The following is an 8,495-nucleotide window of genomic DNA, read 5'->3' as shown; positions in this document are numbered from 1 at the left end:
TGTGTTGCTTGATATTTATGTCTTCATGTCAGCCCTGTGTAATCGAAAGGTGTAGAATAGATGTCAAAAGGACACAGAGCTAGCTTGAAGGAGTTCCCACTGTCAAATATGGGATGTTGAATGCAACATAAATAATGGCATTAACAGAAATGACCAATAGACTAAAATAAGAATCCATGAGTCCATACAAATACATATAGATGATAGATAAGTGGTATAATAGATAAGTGTAAGTAAAGAACAAACTCTTCCTTATGATAGAATGGCAACTGTAAATGCAAAAGTAATGATGGGATTAGAAAATCACCATTTAGCAACCACCGTAATAACAATTGTTTCAACCAAAGATCATCAATGTATGATTAAAACCAATGGGTGAAAATTTGATGAGAAACCTAATATTGACATAATCTCCAAGCATCTTTCCAAAGATAGTTGTTAATAGCAAGAGGACAAAGAGTAACTTTACAGTGGAGAAACCAGGCAGCCACCACCCTAACCAAGTGATTAAAGTTAGCATCACCAGTAATGGGACAAATAAAATTTTCTACCCCTCCAGGATGGACTGAGAAAGACACAACATCACTTTTGTAGTATTCATGGCCAAAAATGCATCATCTGAAACTAAACATGAGAAAACATCAGAAAAACAAAAATTGTGGGACATTCTATGAAGTAACTGGACTTACTCTTCAGAAATGTAAGATCATAAAAGCAAAGAAAGACTGAGGACCTGTTCAAAGGGCATCAAAAAAGTATGACAACTAAATGCAACACATGATTCTTAATTTTTTAAAAAATTACCTTTGAAAGTCATTATTGGGACAATTAAATTTGAATACAGTCTGTAGATTGGAACCCAGACATCAATAGTTTTTAAAGCTCCGCATTTCCATGTGCAGCCAAGTTTGAGAACCAGTAGTGCCCTTCTTCTGTTTTTTTTTCTTTTAAATGAATAGATTTGTTTATTTTTCATTTATTTATGTATTTTTAAATAAAAAATTGTATATATTTAAGGTGTATAACATAATGATTTGATATATATACCTAATGAAATTATTACTAGTCAAGCTAATATACTTAGCATTTTTGTGTGCATGATTAGTGCACCCGGAATGTATTCTCCTAGTATATTTTCAGGGTTCAATACAGTATTATTAAGTATAGTCATCATGCTTGTACATTAAGTCTCTAGACTTCTTCATCCTGATTTTCAGTTAGAACTCACTGCTTGCTCAGTAAGACCAAGCAGTTTCCAACTCCTGCATAGTGTCTAAGGATCCCTAGGATGCTCTGAAGACAGAGAGATCATCAAGATGACATGCTATAAACCTAACATTGGCAAGCTTTTATGGTAATTAATAAGACTAATGATGATGTAACTGCATTTAAAGAATTGCAGAGCACTTGAATGATGTAAATAATCTTCCTTCACTATGATGTTTTTTGGTCATCAATTCTGCCTTGTTTCTTAATTTCTAAAGACAAGGTTCTATCTCTAAAGTAAAAAGGGCAAGCAATGAAATCGATTGGAGGATAAGGTTAAGAAGAACCCAAGTAGCTTGTCTCTAAATGTCAGATTTCAGTTCTCTTGCCTATCAGGCCTGACATCCTCACCCTCCTTTCTTCCTTATCTCCTCTGGGCCGAGGATGCCAGGACTTTTACCCCCTGAAAGACAGAGTTTTTGCTGGCTACACTGTACTAGGTACATATGCTGAATCTCCAAAAAATAAGAAAGAACATTGCATCTTCACCAATCTTCCAGCTAAGGTCCTACCTCCCTTTTCTTTCCAAGCAAACAGCTGAACACCACGTCCATTTCCTTATTCCTGCTCCCTCTTCAAACCACTAGAATCTATCTGCCTTCTTGCTCCAGAACTTCAAGAAGTTCCTCAAAGACCCCCTTGCTGAGAAATCCGAAAGACAAGTTTACATCTTTACTGACTAGTCCCCTCAGCAGCATTTTATACTCTTGGCCATTCTAGACAACCAGACCTAGAACAAACATTGAAGTCAGACAGCCTGAGTTCAAAACTTGGCTTAGCCACTTACTAGACCTAATCTCATAAAGCCCCAGTTTCCTCAACTGCTCCGTGGGGATTGTAATTATATGTGCCCATGAGACAGGATATTGTAAGCAATGAGCACAGCATCTGGCTGGCACTCAATAAGCATTCAGTGAATTGTGACTTTATTTTCCTTTTTGTTCCTCCATGGCCACAACTTCTCTGATTTTCTGCTTCATTCTTGTGGCTTACTCAGGCCTTTCTATGTGCATGGTTTTCTAGATTCCCAGGAATATGCCTTATCTTTTCAAAGCCACCTTTGAATATCTCATTCTCCAGTTTTTCCATTTAAATTTCTTGGTCAGCTTCTCATTAGCTTCAGCTGGTATAGCCACTTCAGGCAGCTGCAATATCGAACAATCACTGCTAATTGTTTTATGATAAATGCCTTGGGGATAGGGCTGTTCTCACACTGTGAGCTCTTAGGTGAAGCAAAGACAAGTATTGAGAATGGGGCATTTTGGGAACTTCAAGATAGATCATATAGTGGCAATTCTAAAATAAAAATAAAAATTAAAATAGTGGCAATTCTATTGGGGCTAGGGCTTTTTTGGGAGCTCCAAACCTATTCTGCCCCCTATGGTGGTTGCTAGGTTACTGGTTTTCATAGCTACTCAAGCTGTGAGGCGATTCCAGAGCTGGTGAGTGGAGGATGAGAGTGGAGCAACTTAACACACCACAAATCTCACTGTTCTTACTAAGATTCAGTTGTTTTCTTTTTTTTTTTTGAAGATTTTATTTATTTATTTATTTTAGAGAGAGAGAAAGAGCAAGTGGGGGGAGGAGCAGAGGGAGAGGGACAAGCAGACTCTGCGCTGAGCGTGGAGCCCAACGCGGGACTCGATCTTACAACCTTGAGATCAGGACCTGAGCCAAAACCAAGAGTCAGATGATTAACCAATTGAGCCACCCAGGGACCCTGAGTTATTTTTCTTGAAAACCCAGAAATAAACCCACAACTGTATGGTCAATTATCTTTGGCAAAGCAGGAAGGAATATCCAATGGGAAAAAGAATGTTTCTTCAACAAATGGTGTTGGGGAAACTGGACAACCACACGCAAAAGAAAGAAACTGGACCACTTCCTTGTTTTTTTGATTGGTTTGGTTTTGTTTTGGTGAAAAAATTTATATTGAGATTTAGCCAGCTGGACTCAGTTTAGATGATCCTAATTTCGTTGGCAACATCCAAAGCATCATAGTCAGGAACCAATTGAATATATGCCTTCTTCTCTCCATCAGGCCTGATCAAGGTGTTGACCTTGGCCACGTCAAAATCGTAGAGCGTCTTCACAGCCTGCTTGATCTGGTGCTTGTTGGCCTTGACATCCACAACGAACACAAGTGTGTTGTTGTCTTCTAGTGTCTTCATGGCTGACTCAGTAGTCAGAACCTGACGATGGCATAGTGATCAAGCTTGTTTCTTCTGCGGGCGCTCTTTTTAGGATATTTGGGCTGCCTTTGGAGACATAATGTCTTCGGTCATCGGGATGTAGGTGACGTGTGGATCTTTTTTTTGTGACTTTGGACGTCTTTCAGCACCGCTTTCTTTGCCTTCAAAGCCTTTTCTTTGGCTTTGGCTTGGGAGGGGCAGGGGCTTCCTTCTTTGCCTTCAGTGCCATCTTCATGAAAGGGATTGCCTTGTAAAGTAATCTCTGTACCCAACATGAGGCTCAAATTCACAACCCCGAGATCAAGAGTCCCATGGTCCACTGACTGAGCCAGCCAGGTACACCCTGGACCACTTTCCTACACCATACACAAAAGTAAATTCAAAATGGCTTATGGCCTAAATGTGAGACCTGAAGCCATAAAAACCCTAGAAGAGAACACAGGCAGTAACTTTTTTGACATCAGCCATAGCAACTTCTTTCTACATATGTCTCCTGACGCAGGGTAAGCAAAAGCAAAAATAAACTACTGGGACTACATCAAAATAAAGAGCTTCTGCACAGCAAAGGAAACAATCAACAAAACTAAAAGGTAACCTACAGAATGGGAGAAGATATTTGCAAATGACAAATCTGGTAAAGGGTTAGTATCCAAATCTATAAAGAACTTATAAAACTCAACATCCAAAAACCAAAATCATCCAATTTAAAAATTGACAGAAGACATGAACAGATATTTCTCCAAAGAAGACACACAGATGGCCAACAGACACATGAAAAGATGTTCATCATCATTTACCATCCGGGAAATGCAAATCAAAACTACAATGAGCTATCACCTCACACCTGTCAGAATGGCTAAAATCAACAACACAAGAAACAACAGATGTTGGTGAGGATGTGGAGAACTGGAACATTGCTGCACACTGGTGCAGCCACTGGGGAAAACAGTATGGAGGTTCCTCAAAAAATTAAAAATAAAATTACCCTATGATCCAGTGATTGTACTTCTGGGTATTTACCCAAAGAATACAAAAATACTCATTCAAAGGGTTGCATGCATCCCTATGTTTATAGCAGCATTATTTACAATAGCCAAGATATGGGAGCAGCCCAAGTGTCCATTGATTAATGAATGGATAAAGAAGGTGTGGTGTTTGTATATCCAATGAAATATTATCCAGCCACAAAAAAGAATGAAATCTTGCCATTTGCAACAATATGGGTAGAGCTAGAGAGCATAATGGTAAACAAAATGAATCAGAGAAAGACAAATAGCATCTGATTTCACTCACATGTGGAATTTAAGAAATAAAACAAACGAACAAAGGGAGCAAAAGAGAGAGAGAGAGACAACTCAAGAAACAGATTCTTAATTATGGAGAACAAACTGATGGTTACCATAGGGGAGGGTGGTGGGGGATAAGTTAAATAGGTGATGGGGATTAAGGAGTGCACATATCATGATGAGCACTGGGTAATGTATGGAATTGTTGAATCACTATATTGTACACCCGAAACTAATATACCACTTTATGTTAACTAATTGGAGTTAAAATAAAAATTTAAAAAGTAAAAAAAAAGATTCAGTTGTTTTCCTTGAATGAATGCTCTTTGGGTTCTCACAAGCCTTTGGTTAACTTTCAGAGTTTGGCAATTCTTTGCAAGTAATCTTGTTGCTTACATAAAAGAGTGGATTTTCAGAGGTCCTTATTCTGCCATTCTTAATCCAAAACCACTCACCTTCTTATTCCTAAGCCCCAAACTGCCCTTCCTGTTTGGTTTCTCGTCTCCTTAAATGGTACCCACAGAGCTTCATGAACCAGCAATCTGGAAATAATCTTTGACTCCTCTCTTTCTCTCTCCCTCCTTCTTTGGATTCAATCAAATACCAAATCGCAACCATTCCACTTCCTAAATCTCTCTCAATCTTCCATCTCTTTCTTCTCAATCTCCTTCTCATTTACCAAGGTCCCATTACTATCATCTCTTCCTTTAACCCCTTTCTCTAATGGGTTTCCTTCCTCTCTATATCCTCCATTACACTCAGTCATAGGGATCATTAAAAAATGCAGAAGAGTGGAGGGTAAGAGTTCAGGCTTGAGACTCAAGTTGACATGAGATCCTATGTCAACTTTACTATATACTAGCTCTGGGTCCTTGGTCAAATTACTTATTCACTCTGTGACTCAATTTTCTCATCTATAAAATTGAAATCACATTAGTTCTTAGCTCATAGGATATTCATGAGGATCAAGTGAGAAAATCCTAAAGGTTTTATTACACTGTCTGACATGTAGTAAGGATTCAACATATGATAGTAATATAATAGACTAAAGTCCCAACCCTTTAACATGACTTATAATGCACAAGAGCATCCCCCGGGGGGGGGGGTTACCCTTCAACAGCTTCTCCCAATCTTGGAGCCATTAGAAATTTCATTTCCGGGACGCCTGGGTGGCTCAGTTGGTTAAGCGGCTGCCTTCGGCTTGGGTCATGATCCCAGGGTCCTGGGATCGAGTCCCACATCGGGCTCCTTGCTCAGCAGGGAGCCTGCTTCTCCCTCTGCCTGCCTCTCCCCCTGCTTGTGTTCTGTCTCTCTCTCTGACAAATAAATAAATAAAATCTTTAAAAAAAAAAAAAAAGAAATTTCATTTCCTCATATATATGAGAACACAGTATGTTCATTCTCAGGTCTCAGCTCTCAGCCCTTGGCCTTCAAACATATTGTTCTCTGCCTGAAACATCTGTAGTTTCTCCAATATACCAGACATGATTCTGGCTCAGGGCCTTTGCACTGGCTATTTCCTCTGCCTGGGAGGATTTTTCTTAGATCATCATTCCCTTGCTCCACTCATGCCTCTCTGCCTACATGTTATCTCCTTAGTGCAGCCTTGTCTGATCACCATATGGAAAGTTCCCACGATTACTGCTTTTCATTGTTTAGTTGTCCTTTGTAGCCCTTATCCCTGCCTGGTATTAAATGATCACTTTCTTTATTACTTACCTGTTTTTTTTTGTTCGAATGTAAGATCTGCAAAGGCAAGAATTTTATCTTGTTCCTTGTTGTATCTCTAGCACTTATAAATCCCTGACTCATGAAAGACACTTACAAATGTTTGTGGAATGTATCAGTAAATGTGAGATCTTGGTGAGTTTCCCTGGTAAGATATTTTGATGAAGCTATACCGAGACACAGATAAGAAATAGATATTATTTTAGATACTTGAAATGACCTCCTAGGACCAGATATAGGACAAGTGACAGACCCAGGTTCACTTTAACACATCTATTCCATTAAGATAAGAGCAAGAAATTCCAGGTGGGATCAATATCAGTAACAGTAGAGGGTTTCACTAGTTTCAAAGGATGGACCAAAAGACCTATCTCGGTTTAGTAAATCTCTCTTTGAAGGTTTCTATTATTATGGTCTTCCTGGTTGGACATTCCCTGGCTATCGTAAAATTATTATCTTTTGATACACACACATTAATATATGTCTGGAACTAGGCACTTGTGTCTTCTCTCTAGAGCCCCTTCTGCAGTACATGCAATCAGTACATGATATTTTCACTGTCATGACCTTTGTTATCATGAAGAGAAATCTGGGTTTCATAAGATCTGTGTTTTTCTGCTTGTAGAATTGTACTTACTTTATAGCTGTTTTTTCTGTTTTCTCTCTTCCCATTCTTAATCTTCCTGAAAACCTTCTTTGGAAGAATGCTGGCTTTCTGCTCAAGAGTTTATTAAGTATATCAGCTAGCTGATGCAAAGTTTCGTGTTCATTTTCCAGTAGAGTTTTGGCTTAAAGCAGGAACTAAGATTTGTGTTCCAAGTTCTCTGTTTTCCAGCCCTCGCTGAGCTAGCAATTCAGCACTCAGTTTGGACTGGAAATGGCCTTTATCTTTTTCAACTATCGTTAACAAAAGTTCCCTTCGTGAGCCATCTATCATCTGTATTTTAACTTCTCAGTCTGGTCACTGCCTGCTATTTCAGCTGCACAATGCCATTACTCAAACCTTGAATTTCATTTTCTTTGTGAGCAAGGGCACTTGCTATGTCTTTTGGAAATTTCTGACAGTGTTTGATGAGATCACTGAGCTGATTTCAGTCTTCTGCTTCTAGCTGCAAGTATCCAAGTCTCTGAAGTTCAATGTATTCTTTTTAACCCTTTGGAATTCAGGTCTTGTCTCTTTACTTAGACTAACTTCATTAAAGTCTCCTTTTATCTCTGCAAATTTGCAAAAGCCCTTGTAAAAACCAGTGATGGGGCGCCTGGGTGGCTCAGTCGTTGGGCTTCTGCCTTCGGCTTGGGTCATGATCCCAGAGTCCTGGGATGGAGCCCCGCATCGGGCTCCCTGCTCTGCAGGAGGCCTGCTTCTCCCTCCCCCACTCCCCCTGCTTGTGTTTCTGCTCTCGCACTCTCTCTCTCTCTGTCAAATAAATAAAATCTTTAAAAAAAAAAAACAACAGTGATATTTTCACTGAGGTTTTGCATTGTAATATTTTATCCTGGTTTTTTACATTCCTGTTTTGGGAGGGCCTAAAATAAAAAGTGGATTTACCACCGGCATTTGATTTGTCCATCAAGCTCTTTAATTGCATCTTTAAACCGACTTCCTCAAAATGATTCTTATTTGTATCTTGGGTTCCTTAGAAAACTTCTTTGTAACTTTCATGATCTGTTGATAATCTGACAACTCTCTGAGAATTTCTTTTTTCCCCCATGAGGTTTTTAAATTTCTGTAGAGTGTGCTTCATATCTTTTTCTCATTATAGACAGAAACATTCCTCCTAAAGAAAATGCCAAAGTAATTACTTCTTAATAAGGTGGTTATAGATTCCCAAGGCACTTATTGAAAATTAGGCTATGGAGGGGCATCTGGCTGGCTCAGGTGGTAGAGTGTGCAACTCTTGGTGTCAGGATCGTGAGTTTGAGCCCCAAGTTGAGGGTAGAGTTTATGTGAAATAAAGAAAGAAAGAGAAAGAAGGAAAGAAAGAAAGGAAGAAAATCAGGCTATGGAGACTGCAGTAGGGGA

General features: G+C 39.1%; 1 pseudogene; it reads right to left on the bottom strand.

Moving 5' to 3' along the window:
• Positions 1 to 3,224: 3,224 nt before the first annotated feature.
• On the bottom strand, positions 3,225 to 3,693 carry LOC110589260 (annotated as a pseudogene).
• Positions 3,694 to 8,495: the final 4,802 nt, after the last annotated feature.

The sequence above is a fragment of the Neomonachus schauinslandi genome, chromosome 7, assembly GCF_002201575.2.
Source record: "Neomonachus schauinslandi chromosome 7, ASM220157v2, whole genome shotgun sequence".
NCBI classification, from domain to species: Eukaryota; Metazoa; Chordata; class Mammalia; order Carnivora; family Phocidae; genus Neomonachus; species Neomonachus schauinslandi.
This window is presented reverse-complemented; position numbering and strand designations above follow the sequence as displayed.